Here is a 19,305-nt window from a genome sequence, read left to right on the forward strand (position 1 = left end):
TATTCGGTCAAAGAATTCATCAGGTTTGTCTATAAATGCAGGGTGCTTGGATTCAATGCGCCTGAAGCAGTTATGTTAGCTTCATTGCCTCGCTACTTAGATCTTGACATACTAAGCACAGAGGGCTTGGAGCATGCAAGTCACCTGTCGCAATAAAGCCATATTTTAGGTAGGACTCATCATATTTTCTATTGAATGAGGCTTTCTTTTTTTTCAGTCTCGGGCTCTGCTGTCTCTGCATTATAGACATCGTCATTGGGCCTTTCATCTCCCTTACCCCTTCAAAGGAGCTCTCCAGTGACGTTTGTTTTTATTCATGTCAGCTAACGTAGCTAGCTTGTACAGAGTTGGTGGGCAGCACAGCTCACGCAGACCGTGATGAACTCGTGGCGTGCGCATTACTCAATTTCAAAATCTGTAAACTGTTGGGAGTGGTGAGAAAAGGACCAACAGACTGCACCATGTTCAAGGTAATTACTGCACAAATAGCCTATAATTGTATATAATTATTATTTTATTTTACAGATTTAAAATATATATATATTTATCCTTTCCGTTCGGCCCGGTAACGAATGTGCCGCGGACCGGTACTGGTGGTTGGGGACCGCTGGTCTAGCTAGCTACGTTTTCAGATATTACAGGTTTCTAATTTTAACAGAAAGTCATTTTCATTTCAAGTTAAAGTGTACTGTTAGCTAGCTAGGTAATGTTAATTGGCTGGCTCACTAACTAAAATTACGTGTATGATCTTATTATTCATTTCTCAGAGCCATTTGCTTTGATAGTTATAGCCTAATGTTAGCTAGCTAACATTGAACCTGGTTGGTTAGCTTCCTGCAGATTCATGCAGGGTAGTAATGTCATGAGTTGGGATTATGTTTCATTGTTTAACTAGGTGGCTAGCTACATGTCTTAGCAAAAGACTCCACTACGCAAGTAACCATTTCAATAGAATGTCACTGTTGATAGACATAGCTGGTAAATTCGCTCTGGCTATCTGACGAATAACTGACGAATTTACAAACGCTCAACACAAGTTGAATATGGCCAGTGTCAGTAAACGTTGGCAAAAAAACTGAAAATGTTGCAAGCAGCACAGTTGCAGTCATCAACGCTCTGGATAACATAAAAACAGCCTAACCAGCTCTGCTAGGGAGAGTAAAATGGTCAGAGTAAGCTGTTCTCTCATTTGTGTCTGGAAGTAGCATGCCAGCTAGCCAACGTTAGCCAGTTAGCTTGGGTGCTTGACTGCTGTTGTTAGGACAGAATGCTAGGATCAACCCTTAAAGAGATGGGTGGGGCTAAAGCTTAAGAGGGTGTGAACGATGCTGAATGGGTGTAGACAAAGAAGAGCTCTCCAGTAGGTACTTGCCAAAAAATTCAAAGGCCATTTTCTCAAAAGTGAGGTTACAAGTGTTTCAACTTTCAAAGCAGAATTCATTTTCCATTGTTCATCAAATGCAGTGTATGATATACCATTTTGTAGCTCTGAGTCTCTACTTTTATCCAATGTAAAAAACACAATTTCAAATTTTGCTACATAAGACCGAATCAAGGCGGTCGGTCACTATACATCCTGTGTTCACTCTAAAAGCATGCCAGAAGTTGCACAAAATTCTCACAACATTCAAGTTTCCACTCACAAGACCCAAAATGTGATCAGTGCCCCCCAAAATTAGAGGGAACATTGGCTGTATTCTAAAAATGATAACTTTTATGAAATTCAGTGAAGAGGATGGTCCTCTCCTTCCTCCTCTGAGTAGCCTCCACTGGTGTGTGTGTGTGTGTGTGTGTGTGTGTGTGTGTGTTTGTGTGTGTGTGTGTGTGTGTGTGTGTGTGTGTTCATGTGTGCGTGTGTGTAATGAGGAGGAGGGTGTGGGAAGATGCTAACTTTATCATCTGCTCTAAGGGGCCGTGGCAGATGGTGCTCCTGGGCGCTTGCGACAGCGCTGTTTCCCACTAGCAGGCTGGGGAGGAAATGAAAGACGGGCTTTGTCACCGCCGCAGCAGAAAGAGTGTCGACAAGTATGTGATGAACTAAGACCAGTGGCATAAAGAAGGAGGGACTGGAAGGAGGGAGTGAAGGGAGGAGGAGTAAAGGAGGGAGATGGGGGGGGTCATGAAATTCTCATGTTGCTCCTGAGAATGATTCATTTTGTATCTCAATGGTTAACCAGGTTGAGCGATTTCTTTTTTTCAGCTGGGACAGATTAACTTTGGAGATACCGCCCAACACTGAAGGTTCTGCCAACTGTTGTATAAGGTTCCCGTTGGGTTTGGCCCCCATTTGGTTATGTTTCACAAAACCTAATTGTTGTGAGAGGATATATGTTGCTATGACTCCAGCATCTGTGTGGTGTGTGTGTGTGTGTTTTTTGTGTGTGTGTGTGTGTGTGTGTGTGTGTGTGTGTGTGTGTGTGTGTGTGTGTGTGTGGGAGTGAAGGGTCAGGTTATTGAGCATGGTTAGAGAACTCAGTCCCCATGGGGATTCTTAATGGACTACTATTATAAAGGTTTCCATGGCAGCCGTACATGTGCACCAACCGAACCAAAAAAACGTTACACAGTGAGTAAAAGGCTCAGCTTCTGACTCGGTAAGCTCTCACATGTACTAGATTTGATCATTTGGAGAAAATGGAATACAACTCCAATCTCTTATTTCTTATTGGTACCTAGGTACCATTGTTGACAGAGCGGCATATGATTGGCATATACTTGACAGGGCTTTGCCTCTCTCAAGAAAACAGATCAAGAAAGCAGAATCACAGATGTGCTTCCAATGTGTCCCGATGGTGGATGACAAACTGTGAGATCACCAGATCTCTGTCTACGAGGCAGATCCTCGCCACTCCTTTCATCCTCTACCAAGATGTGTGTTCCAGTGGGAAGACGGCACCATATGCCTCTGAGGGTTCTGTGGGTGTTAGACTAATAAATCATCGGGTGTGTTCTGAGGAATGCTGGTCCTGAGAGCTAAACTCTAGGCTAACCGCTAACTCTGTGGAGCTGGTCCCGACAGCTAACCGCTAGGCTAGCTAACCACTAACTCCGGGGGTAGCTGGGTCCAAAAAGCAGGAAACCCTGGACCACTGTGAACCAACTGCCACTATACTGTATCTGAACCAAACCAGTGATTTAGAACTTCCCTCTTCTCGATACACTATACAGAGAAGTTACTAAGAAGGCCCAGTCAGATGCTGTATATCAACAGAATTATCAGTAAAGAGGAAGACAGGCAGTTGTGTGGTGTGATACTGCACGTCCACACACAACTGTTGTATTTTATCGACACTAGAGAGTACACTGTTTATGGTAGATAGGACCCCAACTGTAACTCATTTTGGTTCTGTTTTTCCTCCTACCACTGTAGGATCTTAATTTGATCACCCTGTTGCTGTAGAACTTTCCTGCAGTGCAGGAAATGTAAAACCTGTAGTGTATTTGAGGTTTTAAAAGGCTTCTGAAGGTTGTAATTTCCACTTTGATTTTCCCTTATCAAACAATGTATCAACTCCTATAAAAATGGCAATGAATTCATTATAATTCACATAATAATTCACATTTCCTGTTGCTGCAGGATCATTTTCCTGCTGTAGCAAACTGGCTCAAATGAAGATCCAACACCTGTAGGTGGTGTTACAGATAGGGATATGTCAAAATGTTGACATATTTCACGTTATGTGTAGAGATTTATTGAACAGAGTAATATTTCATTGCACTTCAAAAATGTCCTTGTCAGGAAAAGCAGATGCATAATGTTATGGCTTGATATCAGTTGTAACCTCTCATGTTAGAGCATTAAGTCCATGTACTTGCATTCTTCACTCATAATGTAAACAGAGTCATTTGGCAGAGGCTAGCAGTGCACTCCTCTGGAACATATTAAGCATGTCATACATAATACAGCACCCAAACATTGGTGTGTGTGTGTGTGTGTGTGTGTGTGTGTGTGTGTGTGTGTGTGTGTTTGTGTGTGTGTGTGTGTGTGTAGCTATATTTCCATCCATTTGGCGACATATTTTCATGTAATTATTCTACAGCCCACATAGAAAAACATTTTCATCAAACTGACTTCTTAGCAGATAAAATGCTGAGAGAGAGAGAGAGAGAGAGAGAGAGAGAGAGAGAGAGAGAGAGAGAGAGAGAGAGAGAGAGAGAGAGAGAGAGAGAGAGAGAGAGAGAGAGAGAGAGAGAGAGAGAGAGAGAGAGAGAGAGAGAGAGAACGAACTTTGTAGTTTGTGTTAGATGGAATGTAAGGTAATTGGAGGTTCAATTTCAAGCCTGGTCCACAAATGTCTCCAATGTTTATTTTCAGGTAAATGTTATAGAAGGTTCCAGATAATTTTTTGTTTTTGTTGCAATTTCACCTTTTTTTAAAGTTAAGGGTGCTGTACTGCAGCGCCAGCTGTGCCACCAGAGACCCTGGGTTCGCGCTAAGGCTCTGTCGTAACCGGCCGCGACCGGGATGTCCGTGGGACGACGCACAATTGGGTTAGGGAGGGCTTGGCCGGTAGGGATATCCTTGTCTCATCGCGCACCAGCGACTCCTGTGGTGGGCTGGGCGCAGTGCATGCTAACCAAGGTTGCCAGGTGCATGGTGTATCCTCCGACACATTGGTGCGGCTGGCTTCCAGGTTGGATGCGCGCTGTGTTAAGAAGCAGTGCGGCTTGGTTGGGTTGTGTATCGGAGGAAGCATGACTTTCAACCTTCGTCTCTCCCGAGCCCGTATGGGAGTTGTAGTGATGAGACAAGATAGTAGCTACTAAAACAATTGGATACCATGAAGAAGGGGTAAAAAAAAAAAGCATGAGTGACACGCAATATCGTACCCAGGCGAGTCTTTTTGTCCATTGTAAACAAGCTAGCTTGCTAATGTCTTGTAGAATGTGCATCTCGCAAATTGCATCCTGAAACGGTTATGTCCAGGTCTTTGAATGCAAATCGTGTTTTGTATGATTCTCACCAATGCTCCCGAGAACCGAATTTCACATGTGAAAACGCCCATAACTTGAACAACGTGAGCTGGAGGTAGGATGACAGTGGAATTCAGATATCCACTGTATTATATAGTGAAGCCATGGTTCTATTAATCGGTAGGCTAAATTATAGAATAGATAATAGTGTGAGACCCTGGCCAGTTGTCTTTGAAATGTTCCCATTTATCTATGTTATGAAGGCTGATGTCGGTGGTAGCACAGAAATTAGTGGATTGCCCATGGCTGCTAAGACTTCCAATGTACCACAATTGACTACTCACCTAACTCCTAGCAAAATAAACCCATGGAACAACTGCATCATCGGAGTCTGTAGATATCACAAAACTTAGATTGTTGCTCTCCACTCCAGAGCAGGCAAACCCATGCACAATGAGTTCCACCTCAGGGGTCTACTGTGCAATTACGCTTTACCACCTGGGCAACAGCAATGGTATAAAAATAAAAAATGTTATCAGAAATCAGAATATGCACGCTGCTTATCAAAACAGTCATCAATAATGCTTTTCGCTTCCACGTATAAAAGACTGATTTGGCATTGTTGCCTATGTATTATTTTGTCTGTCACAGGAAACCACAAGTGAATTGACCACTGCTCCAAGTCAGCCAGAACCAACCCATTAAGTTGCACCACAAGTGAATGGATTACATTGTACCCTTACAAGCTTTTCGGATTTCAACATGTGTTAGAATCACACCATAGATCAGTGTTTCCTATCTCTGTTTCTCGAGTACCCCCAACATGTTGTAGCCCCAGACGAAAAAAACACCTGGCAGGTAAAATGGGATGGCTTTGCAATGGACAGGTCATGAATTCTATAAAGGGCCATGGTGACTGGGGACATATTGTCTAGGGCTGGGGAGAAGCTAATCCCATTATCATTGTTTTCACATCTTTGTAGGCTTGCGGAAGTTACACAATTTCCCTGCTTTCCCAGTAATGCTTGTTAATGTCAATGTGCATTCCTTGTCATCTTATTTTCAGGAAGGGTAGACACCAGGCAGATTTAGTCTGTAAATCTTATGCAAAAGTGCAAAAACTGCTAATTGGTGTTAAATTTCTCTTCACACAACCCATATACAGTATGGTTTTCCACACAAAAAAACAAAGCATGGGTTGCTAAGAAAATGTAAGAGCCAGACCTTCCGAGTGGCGCAGTGGTCTACGGTACTGCATCGCGGTGGTTCGAGTCCAGGTTCTGTCGCAGGCGGCCGTGACTGGGAGACCCTTGGGGCGGCGCACAATTGGCCCAGCGTCGTCCGGGTTAGGGGAGGGTTTTGTCCAATCGTACTCTAGTAGCGACTCCTGTGGCGGGCTGGGCACAAGCATGCTGACATGGTCGCCAGGGGTTCCTCCGACACATTGGTGCGGCTGGCTTCCGGGTTAAGCGGGCATTGAGTCAAGAAGCAGTGCGGCTTGGTTGTGTCGTATTTTGGAGGACGCACGGCTCTCAACCTTTGCCGCTCCCGAATCCGTACGGGAGTTGCAGCGATGAGACAAGACTGTAACTATCAATTGGATACCACGAAATTGGGGAGAAAAAGGGGTATAAAAAATTACAAAGTAATAATACATTTATGAGCCAACAAAACAGACCTTCTGATTGGACCTGGTAGAGCATGTACTGAAAAGACACAAGGACCCGCTCTCCCATGTATCACGGATCCCTCTGGAACTTGGCTTACCAATGTCCTGTCGATTATTGGTACAATGTCCGTTGGTCGGTGAGGACCTGTGCTGTGTTGTTTTGGCTTTCGCACTACTTGTAATTGTGCTGTGTAATCAGACAAGACAGTCTGGGGTTGATGATAATGAATCCCGTTCAGTGAAGCCTAGAAAGCCGGTGACGTAGACCTCTGCTCTAGAACTGGTGAACAGAATGAGCAGCAGTACCGGGTGGATCCGTGACACCATGTACAACTTCCAAGACAACCACCAAAGAACACAGCCAGTGTTCCAAGACCAGACAAGGCCGAGATTGTAGCTGCACACCCATCCCCTTACCACTGTCGATCAAAGACATTTTGGGTTTAATACCATTTTATTTGGGCATTTTTATTCTTCAGAAATGTGTTGGATACTCTCTTTGTTCGCAGGACTTTATCCTGCTAACTGATCCAAATGTTCGAACTGAATTTGGTAAAAGGGCTTTTATGTACTCTGCGCCATCGGCTTGGAATGCCTTACAAAATAGTTTTCAACTGGAAGAACTTGTCCCGATTGGTGTTTTTAATCATTGATGAAGGATTTTAAGGCTGATTCCTTGACCTGTCAATGTTTTTTATTTGCTGTTTCATGATTTTGTTTTACTCCTGTGATTTCTATGGTTTTTACTTAGATTACTTGTAGTGTTTCATGTTGTCTGTCTGTAATTGTGTAATGACTTGGTGCTGCCTATCTTGGCCAGGATGCTCTTGAACAAGATATTTCAAATCTCAATAAGCCCTTCCTGGTTAAATAGAGGTTAAATAAACATAAATAAATACAAATAAAAAAGGCCAGTCACGTTCCCACTCTGGTGCCGACAACCCACTGAGAGTTCCTGCTCCCTAATCACATCCATGACACAAATGGTATCAATTCACTGGGATCAATTCGCAAGAGACTTGGTAATAAAATATTGCATTTTGTAAAGCTTGACGCTGTCTTCTTTCCATACATTAGACACATACACGACTGTTGCTACTGCACCACTACCTATGCTACACGGGATTTGGAGGGATCCTGAGTGGTGTAGCAGTCTAAGGCACTGCATCGCGGGGGTGCTAGAGGCATTACTACAGACCACGGTTCAATCCCGGGCTGTATCACAACCAGCTGTGATCGGGAGTCTCATAGGGCAGTGCACAATTTTAATCAAATCAAATTTTTGTTGTCACATACACATTTAGCAGATGCTATTGTGCGTGTAGCAAAATGCTTGTGTTTCTAGCTCCAACAGTGCAGTAATATCTAACAGTTCACAACAAAACACAGAATACACACAAACCTAAAATTTAAAGAATGGAATTAAGGAATATATAAATATTAGGACAAGCAATGCTGGAGTGGCATTGACTAAAATACAGTAGAACAGAATACAGTATATAATATGAGATGAGTAAAGCAAAAATATGTAAACATTATTAAAGTGACTAATGTTCCATAATTAAAGTGGCCAGTGATTTCAAGTCTATGTATATAGGGCAGCGTCGTCCGGGTTAGGGGAGGGTTTGGCCGGGGTAGGCCGTCATTGTAAATAAGAATTTGATCTTAACCGACTTGCCCAGTTAAATAAAAGTTAAACATCTACCTCTAACCTCATTCAACCACAATGTACCCATCCAACCTACTGTAAGCATTATTACTATATATGTTCAAATCCAGTCACTTTATCCTACCAACCACCATCTAGCTAGCCCATGCTACTGTACTGCAGTGATACTGTAGAAAATACCCTCTGAACCCTCTCTCTGACCCTGGGAGTTGGGGAGCCCTTGTGACTCTCTCTCTGGGACTTTCTCAGAAGGCTCCCTAGTAAACCTCCCTAACAACAGAGGTGTGAATTGCCCTCTACTGCAAGACAACAGTCAGACTCTGGTCGGGGATGGTAAACCTACTTGATGCAGCCTGAGAATCTCCAAGGGGTCAGAGAGAGGGTTCAGAGGGGATTTTCTACAGATACTGGCAATATATTATTACGTATTTCATCTGTGAAATAAAACTCCTATACATGTTCTTCGTTCCTCAATTGGAAATGTGTGAAAAGTTTACAATGTATTATTCTCCTCCAGGTAATTCAAAGTGATTCAATTGTTTCGGTCCTGTTATACATCCACAGCACAGATGTCAATGGGGATTTGTCAATGCTATATGTTACATGTATAGTATTTGATCTTGTACACATTGGCAACTCAAAGTGCACTTGCGGTAAACAAACGGCAAAATTCACGAATGAGAAAAGTAGATTTAGAAAAGGAGGGGAAAGTTGATGAGCCATCGGTGGAGGGTTGTTCTGAAGGCGCCATCTGCCTCCTTGAATCCAACGTAGACACCGGTGGAGGGTTGTTCTGAAGGCGCCATCTGCCTCCTTGAATCCAACGTAGACATCGGTGGAGGGTTGTTCTGAAAGCGCCATCTGCCTCCTTGAATCCAACGTAGACATCGGTGGAGGGTTGTTCTTAAGGCGCCATCTGCCTCCTTGAATCCAACGTAGACACCGGTGGAGGGTTGTTCTGAAGGTGCCATCTGCCTCCTTGAATCCAATGAAGACACCGGTGGGTGAAGGGTACTTGTTGCGGACGGATCTGACGATGCAACTGGGTGACACTCGTCTCTGACCACCAGAGGTGGGATCAAGTGGCTATTATTCGAGCCGCAAGCAAGTCTCAAGTCACAAGGTTTGAGTCTCGAGTTGAGTCCCCAAGTGAAAGACTCTAGTCAAGTCCAAGTCCGGCACTCTAAGAGCAAGTCAAGTCGAGTCACAAGTTTCCAAGTCAAGTCTCAAGTCAAGTAGAAACAAAATCTATACATGCAACGACGTGTTCAACTACAAATCTTTGTCCATTTATTGAGGCTACAGGACAGCTCTTTTCATTATTTTGTCTAAAACACATTTTGATTAGCCTATGTAATTGTAAAATCGGGACCTCAGTCATAAGGGCGTGAAATCAGCAGAAGGCAAGGCAGATTGACGTGCTCAGAGTTAATTTATTTACAGGTCTTGGTCTTGGTGATCCAATGGTAAAAGCGCCATATCAGCCAAAATACACATGAAGATTTACCAACTATACACAGGCAATAGCCCAAAAGAAATAGCCTCTGTATGAGGCTGAACCTGTCCTATCTGATCGGACACAGGTAGAGGGAAAGACTGCAAAGCCTCCCCTTGAGAAACCAAATGGAATCTGTTGAACAGGAACTCAAACCTAATATAAACACTTCACCCCCAGGACCATACAATTATCCAATTGGCAATTACAACCAATAAAATGGTTCTACAATGTAAAAGGCCATTTCCACATCCGTTGTTACATTGGTACATTCGTCTTAATCAGACCTAATGATTATTAATGATATTTCAACACCATGTACATGGAATAATATTTGTCTCTTATTCAACGTTCTGACGCCAAGGCGTGAAGTGCAGGCCACGTAGATTATTTCTATGGGCACTTGAGGCGCGCGTGCACTCCTGTTAAGCACAACAAAAATGACACATAGGAACTCTGACATAACCCTGGAAATATGAACAAAGGAAACCGTACTTTTTAATGCAATAAACATAACTTTTACCTCGTCAGTCTTACGAACGTTGTGCATTATAAACATCGCGCCCACTCAGAACAGGGTAACAAAATGGTTGGCTAAATGGAAGTGTGTCGTAGGCCTATCGAACATCAAACAGAAATGCCTGCGTGTTGCATTAAACGGTATGGGAATGGAATGATGAAAGGCTAGCAATTATCGTGGTATTAGATAGAATATAGATGTACCACATAGGGTCTATGCATGTAAACATGTGAAAGCAACAGCAAACATTTCAACAAGAGAGAGAGAGGAAAAAAAGCACCTTCCAATGGCAGGAGGTTGGAGAGCGCATGTGAAGAGCTGTGCCTATGGTGCTTCTTCGCCACAGTAAGAATTCATTTTAACAACAAATTCCAATTGTAAGCTTCAAGTAAATTATACATTATAAGCAATTGTTACATACCAAAATACCAGCAGGCCTGCGCTAGTAATTGTTGCCCCACTGATGGTGAGCTTGCAAAAACAGTTAATATTCTTGATCACCAACCCATTTTTGGAGCTGCATATCTATTTATTATGACAATCCTCTCTTCCTACAATTTTATATTTGCGCTGCACCCAATCGATCCTATAGCTGTACAGCAAATCAGTGTTGATTGACAGTTTGCTGGTCCAACCAGAGTGCCGAGTGTGAGTTTCACTAGCCAACCTGTTGCAGGTTATTTTGCAAGGGCGATGCTGCGGCTACTGTCTCTGGCTCGAGTCAGACTCGAGTCCAAGTCATGTGGCTCGAGTCTACAACTCTGCTGACCACGTCCAAGTCGTTTGCCTTTCAATACCTATTCCAAGACCACTCTGTAAGCTACAAGTCTATATATTCTAGAAAATAAAAACAAAAAAACATGTCAGCTCGCTGTGTGCAAGCAGAATGACACCAGGTAGGCCTACTGATGAACATATGGGTGACTGATGACATATATGACACAGCCTATGAATACCGTAAGGCTGGGAAGTCTTTTCATCACACACAAACTAGTACTTAGTTTATTGACAGCTGGCCATTAGGTCTCTCTGGCCTAGGTCTTTTCATCCAGTTTATTTTTGGCACATGGAAAAAAGTTTCTACAACTGCTGGGTTTATTAAGCATGGAAAGTCATTGTCACGGGTTACACAGAGTAGGGTGGGCTCGCGGGTCAACGCTGTCTCGTTGCCAGACAATTCTAGATTTCCCAAGGCTGGCATGAGCAGGTCCCACCCTACGCAGCAAAGACACTTGTCTTCAGTTGGCATCTTTGGCATTGCCCACAGGTACACCACCAGTTCCCAGATGACTTGAGTCGGGCCTCAGCTGCTGGTTGAATTCAGTGCATTCGGAAAGTACTCACAACCCTTAACTTTTTCCACATTTTGTTACGTTACAGCCTTATTTAAAATTGATTTAATAGTTTTTTTCTTCTCATCAATCTACACACCATCTCCCACAACGACAAAGCAAAAACAGGTTTTTAGAAATGTTTGCAAATGTATTACAAATAAACTGAAATGTCACATTTACATAAGTATTCAGACCCTTTACTCAATACTTTGTTGAAGCACCTTTGGCAGCAATTACAGTCTCGAGTCTTCATGGTGTATGACGCTACGAGCTTGGCACATGTGTGTTTGGAGATATTCTCCCATTCTTCTCTGCAGATCCTCTCAAGCTCTGTCAAGTTGGATGGGGAGCGTCGCTGCACAGTTATTTTCAGGTCTTTCCAGAGATGTTTGATAGGGTTCAAGTCCGGGCTCTGGCTGGGCCACTCATGAACATTCAGAGACTTTTCCCGAAGCAACTCCTGAGTTGTCTTGGCTGTGTGCTTAGGGTCATGGCCTCAGTCTGAGGTCCTGAGCACTCTGGAGCAGGTTTTCATCAAGGATCTCTCTGTACTTTTCTCTGTTCATCTTTCCCTTGATCTTGACTAGTCTCCCAGTCCCAGTCCCTGACTCTGAAAAACATCCCCACAGCCTGATGCTGCTACTACCATGTTTCACTGTAGGGATGGTGCCAGGTTTCCTCCAGGCATGACGCTTGGCATTCACATCAAATAGTTCAATCTTGATTTCATCAGAACAGAGAATCTTGTTTCTCATGGTCTGAGAGTCTTTAGGTGCCTTTTGGAAACTCCAAGTGGGCTGTCATGTGCCTTTTACTGAGGAGTGGCTTCCATCTGGCCACTCTACAATAAAGGCCTGATTAGTGGGGTCCTGCAGAGATGGTTGTCCTTCTTGAAGTTTCTCCCATCTCCACAGAGGAATTCTGGAGCTCTGTAAGGACTGCCCATCGGGTTCTTGGTCATCTCCCTGACCAAGGTCCTTCTCCTCCAATTGCTCAATTTGGCCGGGCAGCCAGCCCTAGGAAGAGTCTTGGTGGTTCCCGACTTCTTCCACACAGACCACTGTGTTCTTGGGGACCTTCAATGCTGCAGACATGTTTTGGCACCCTTCCCCAGATCTGTACCTCGACACAATGCTGTCTCGGAGCTCTACGAACAATTCCTTCGACCTCATGGCTTGGTTTTACTCTGATATGCACTGTCTAATTGTGGGATCTTATATACACTACCGGTCAAATATAAATATTTTTTTTACACCTATCCATTTGAGATCCTTCAAATAGTCACCCTTTGCCTTGATGACAGCTTTGCACACTCTTGGCATTCTCTCAACCAGCTTCACCTGGAATGATTTTCCTACAATCTTGAAGGAGTTCCCAGATATGCTGAGGACGTTGGTTGCTTTTCCTTCACTCTGCGATCCGACTCATCCCAAACCATGTCAATTGGGTTGAGGTTGGGGGATTGTGAAGGCCAGGTCATCACTCTCCTTCTTGGTAAAATAGCCCTTACTCAGCCTGGAGGTGTGTTTGGTCATTGTCCTGTTGAAAAACAAATTATAGTCCCACTAAGCCTGAACCAGATGGGATGGTGTATCGCTGCAGAATGCTGTGTTAGCCATGCTGGTTAAGTGTGCTTTAAATTCTAAATAAATCACAGACAGTGTCACCAGCGAAGCACCGCCACACTATAACACCTCCTCCTCCGTGCTTTACGGTGGGCAATATCCATGCGGAGATCATCCATTCACCCACACCGTGTCTCACAAAGACACTGCGGATGGAACCAAAAATCTCCAATTTGGACTCCCGACAAAAGGACAGATCTCCACCACTCTAATGTCATTGCTCGTATTTCTTGGACCAAGAAAGTCTCTTCCTCTTATTGGTGTCCTTTAGTAGTGGTTTCTTTGCCGCAATTCGACCATGAAGGCCTGATTCACACAGTCTCCTCTAAAAAGTTGATGTTGAGATGTGTCTGTTACTTGAACTCTGCAAAGCATTTATTTGGGCTGAAATTTCTGAGGCTGGTAACTCTAATGAACTTATCCTCTGCAGCAGAGGTAACTGGGTCTTCCATTCCTGTGGCAGTCCTCATGAGAACACTTTCCAAATGCACTATATCTGGCTGAGCTTCTGCCTTTTTTAACCTTTATTTAACTAGGCAAGTCAGTTAAGAACAAATTCTTATTTTCAATGATGGTCTAGGAACAGTGGGTTAACTGCCTTGTTCAGGGGCAGAATGACACATTTTTACCTTGTCAGCTCGGGGATTCGATATCGCAACCTTTCAGTTACTAGTCCAACTCTCTAACCACTAGGGTACCTGCCACCTGCTCCGTCTCTCTCGCTCACCTTTCTCAGTCATCCTTCATCTGTTGAAGATCCTCATCTGTGTATTATGGTTCATGTTGGTGGCGTAGTAGTTTGAAAGAAAAAAATAATTAGGTAGGTTGGTAGATTAGCGACCGGCAGCTAGCTGGCAACTCTGTGTTTACAGTGGACACGTTGTTGTGGACAGGCTCGTGAGAGCTTTGCCGTTTTATAAAAGGATTTATTTGGGTGTTTTTTGGGGCCTTTGTTCATGTTTTTGGATGCTCTGGAACTCCAGATTGAGACTCAGGAAGCAAGTTACTGGAGGGCTAAGTTTCTCAAAAACAAGTGAATTTGCAAAAGAAGGTGTCGGGAACCTTCTAAAACCCTCAAACTCAACTCTGGATGTCGAATACAGTTCCGCTGCTGGTTTCAATTTTCCCCCAGGAAATCAAGGCTGATTTAGACCTGGCACACCAGGTGGGTGAAATTAATTATCAGGTTGAACATAAAAACCAGCCGGCTCCGGAGTAGAGTAAGTGTCAGAGTTGAATAAGAGTTGAATACCCATGTTCTGTGACATGCCGTCTATGGATTTATTTATTTTTTAAGATTATGGTCCTAAATAGTGTAATTTGAAGTGAAGTGTATGAGTAGAGTGTTAAAGTGAAGTGTTTTTGTAGAGTTTTTCTGTGGGGTGTGTCCAGATGCACCCTGACTAGAGGCACCATGGGCGGTGGCTGCATGCTGCAGCCATTCAGTGAGTGAGTGGGAGGACAGGAACAGGACAGGAAGCTCTTATTGAACTTCCTGCAGCTGGCTGACACCTTCTGTACTGCCAACATAATGGCTCAATCAGATAACACACTCATTATTAACAGGTGCTCCTATATTACTGAAACACACAAACACACACACACCTTTTAAGTACCTCTGTTTCTGTCTATTGCTTATTGTCTCTGAGAGCTATTTCTGAGTATTTCATAGGAAACATCTCTCACACAGTTCGGTCTAAATCTATTTCTGTCCATTCCGAGTTAGACACGTTGAGGCCTGCAGTCTGCAGTCTGCATGGGAAAATCCAATAATAACTGGTAAATTAGACCCAAACCCAGTGTGAGTGAGTCAGAATGCATTCCTCCTATTTGGGGAACTTTTGACAGCCTTGTGTCTTTGTTCCAAAGTTCAGACAGCGAAGCAGATGGCTCTTCTCTGTGTGAGTCTATTGCTGGAATTTGACATTGTGTTCCATTGTCGTCTTTTATGCAGCCATGGAACACCACTCTGTTCCTCCCATAAACCCTGTGAAGCGTGTTACCCGATGCACTGCTACAAAGACAGCAGGTCAAATAAACAGCTCCCGCCACAACAGAGGACCACACACTCCACTTTATGTACTGTACTATATGAACACTAATGTTACATGTACAGTCTCCTTCCTCTCTCCCTGCTTCCTCCTCTCCTCAGAAGACGTTTCCTCTTTAATGGATTTCAAAGAACATCTGCTAACCATCCCTGAACCTCGTGGGATTTTCATTTAGCCCAGTTAATTACTCTATCAAGCCAGGTTCATTATCATATTCCTTGTCTTAAAAAAAATGCGCCCGGCGCCGAGTGTGTGTGCGTGTGTGTCTGTGTGCGTTCGTGCATGTGTGTGGCTAAGCCTCCAAACGAACGCGGGACTATTTTGCGAGCGCACCTGCGCAGACACAACTGCGCTAATGGACTGAAGCAGTGGAAAAGAACAGGAGAAGAGATCTCTGTCTACCAGGAAATCTATAATGCTACCTCTCTGGGGAAGAGGAATGAGGTTGTGTTGTTCTCGATGAACATCAGCTCAGTGCCTTCTGAGTGTGTCTGTGCTGTGACTTCCCCACGGAGCCAAATCTAGGTGAGTGATGCTATACCCTTTTTGGTGTCATAAGCGCATCACACTTGGGCCTGCTATGACAGCGTCATGGGCAAACTTTTTAACAGTAGATCTTTGGCATAAGAATCAAAACATATTTTAGAAGCTACTTTTGGAAGCTTCTAGCATCAGTTCAATTCTCTTTGACGATGGTTTTGTGAAGGAAATCATGACCTTCTCCACTTTACACTTACACTGCACAGTCTGTGATTGGGTCTTGTGGTGCAATTACAGTATATCCTGTGAATGGGAACAAAGGGATGACCTCCACACTCAACCCGGCTTACTGCACCGTGACACTCAGAGAGGTCTGAATGCTGAAAGCATCAAGTCGTTGACCTCCCAAAGGTCATAGCCGCCGTCAGACAATAAAAAAAAAAACAGCAGATAAAATGACAGCAGCGCTCTACGCAACTAACACAACGGCCGTTATCTCTCCGCTAGACACAGTACTTGGTAAATAAGCAACAGTAACCGAGCGGGCTAAACAGCGCAAGCCGTCGATTTTTATGAAATTAGTTGAAAGGTGTACTTGAAATAACCTCTCGTGTGCTGCCATTATTGTATTAATCTATTCTAAAACAATTTGGTTGAATTAATTAGAGCGTACATATTTCAACCAAGCATTCAGCCTGCCTAGTAACAGATGGCCCTGCGCTGAGAAACAAATGGCTGGATATTGTCAAGAAAAAAAAGGGAAAGAGAGCGAGAGAGAAGGAAACAAGAGACTGTACTTTTCCCCACATTAGAAAGATACTTTCAGGGGTGGACTAATGTTAACGGACCTTAATATTTTAGGATTAGCACTAGCACTAGAAATGTAGTGGAGATATGTGGCTTAAACTGTATGGCAATGAGTGCTATTATCTCAATCCTACAGTGTGTGGGAAGGCGGATGGGGTGCAACCTTTAACAGTGCCTGGATGAACCTTTCCATATGGTGGATAAGTCTCTCAGCGTCTCTCAGCACATTAACCTTGGAGACAACGAGGAGTTGTCCTCCGCTTTGACTGACAGCCTGGAAATGGTGTAAAACATTCTGTTCACTTCAATGTGCAAAGGGAGATTTTGGAAAGGGGCAGGGATTTTAAGAGAGGGAAGAGGAGAGGACTCGATTGACGTGCAGAACATTAAGAGAGTCATAACGTGAAGGACAAGTTAATGGGGAGTGGAGAAGTGGCGTGTATCATAATGCACATTGTGGCGCAAGTCCAACCAAGTCTTCACTTTTTAATGGCAATCTCAACCTTGCCGATGATGAGGCTCTCCAAGAGCAGAGCGAGGTAGAGTTTAAGGTTAGCTAATGCACCCAAAGAGTGCCGAGCGTGTCGTTTTTCAATCCCACGTCAGCTACTGCTGGATGGGTAATGGATAGGAAACCGTTGGCGCTGTCCGGCGCTCGAAAAGTTGTTATACCTCTCCCATGACTCAAATATGACATCTTTGACTTGGACATCTTTGACTTAGGTGATATCGTCTTGCAGTATCCCTATTCTCTACTGTGTCCAAACTTTTGATGAAGTTTGGGGAAAGGAGAGAGGGAAAATAAAGACAAGACTTAATTAGGCACATTACCCATAGAGCCCAAATTACTCTCTTTTCCCCATCTTTCCCTCTCTTTCTTTCTCATTCTTCAGCTCTCTCCCTCTCTTCACTCTTTCCCTCTCTTTGCTTTCTCCTCATTCTATCTCATTTTCTCTTAATCCCTCACTCCCCTCCTCCCATATTCTATTGATCCCCCTTTTCCCCCACTCTCTTTCTGCAGACTTGCATGGCTGGCGGTGCCCTGAACGAGGTACTGTATCCTGTGTGCCCACCTCACTTCTGTTTCAAGCAACACGGGTGTCCCACTCTCCGGCGCTAATCAGGCAGAGCGCTCCCCTGCGCCCGCTTTTATTACCTTGTTGACACCAGCTGCTAGTTTTAAGCACTTTTAAACTTGCGTTTGAATGGTGGCTCAAATCACAGAATTAATGCTGTTATTCGCCCAGCTTTCTTTTTGGCAGCGTTTTAAGCCCCAGACTTAACAACAAGGCTGGTTTTTATGCATTCCGACAGCTGGTGGGAATAAGGCTCTTGCCAGTGGAATAAAACACACACACACACACACTAATAAGCACACACACACACACACACACACACACTAATAGGAACACACACACGCACACATTAGATTTTCACACACAGTCCAGCAGGCATCTAAATATTCCAATTGTCTTTAAAAAAAGTTACATTCAGACTGTCCAAATATTGAAATGATGCATCTATTAAATCAATTTGCCTTCAATGTTGACTGAGCTGGCATAATCCAATTATTGTAAAACTATATTCTGCTCTCTTACGAGAACAGAAATGTTCCAAATGGATGGATGGATGAGACTGCCTTATGTTCGTTCTTCTTTGCACACGCTGGCTATGTCCCAGTTGTCTGTCCTTCCTCCCAAAGTGTGCACTTGTTCACTTCACTTCGCTGATTTGAAAGGGAGTGACTTGTATAAAGATTATGGTGGAAACTCCCACTATCCCATGCCTCCTCCAATCCAATGCGTTTACATTTGTTGGATGTAGTGAACGAGTGTACACTTAAGAAAGGATATATTATTGGGAGGCACCCACTGAGACACGGCGTAGCTGGTGCTAAATAGCTAGGGTGTGTGTGAAGTGAAGTGACTTTACACAGGCAACTCTAGGTAAAAGTCCATATGAAGTGTGCCAGTGAAGAGAGGAGAGAAGTTGAGTGTCAACTTGAGTTAAGGTTAGGGTTAAGGTTAGGAGTTAGGGTTAGGTTTAGGGTTTAGGGTTTGGGGTTAGGGAAAATAGGATTTTGAATGGGAATGCATTTTTACTCCCCAAAAAGTTCTGAAAATTCACGAAAACAAAGCTGTGTTTTGGGTGTGTGCGTGCAATTGTGCGTGCGTGCGTGCTCAAGGGCACGTGTGCTTCTCTGCATGCATGTGCGTGTCTTGGTGGGCTGCTGTCAGAGCTGCTTGGCTCAGCCTGTAAGAACTTGTGTGATTGTAGTGACAACAACAAGCTGCTGCTGGAGAGGCTGGCTGTGACAGCTCCTCTTTGGGCTCGTGTTGTGAGAGAGAGGAGGATCTGAAGGGGCCCGAGGTAAAACAAATACACATTCCAATAGGCTCCAGCAGCACCTGCTCCATTTACATTTCTTAATTGCAAATGAAGGGGAAAAAAACTGTTTCTCCAAAGCCGGCTAGAAAGAGAAACCGAGAGACGACTTGCATATTGGAAAGATAGGGAAGAAAGAAGGATATAGATAGGGTGTTATAATAGACAATAAAACTTCTCCATATGTTTGTGGGCCTGTATGTAGATTTTTATCAGTGTGCAAATGGTAGCCTCTCCTTCCTTCTACCCCTCCCTTAAGCTCTCCCCTCCCCCGTAATCAGAAACATTCCCTTTAAGTGAGATTATTTTTTTTAACCATTCCTCTCCCTTACTGAACGGGTTGTCCGGTCTGAACT

Source organism: Oncorhynchus mykiss, chromosome 25, assembly GCF_057628025.1.
Source record: "Oncorhynchus mykiss isolate SJ-2025 chromosome 25, ASM5762802v1, whole genome shotgun sequence".
NCBI classification, from domain to species: Eukaryota; Metazoa; Chordata; class Actinopteri; order Salmoniformes; family Salmonidae; genus Oncorhynchus; species Oncorhynchus mykiss.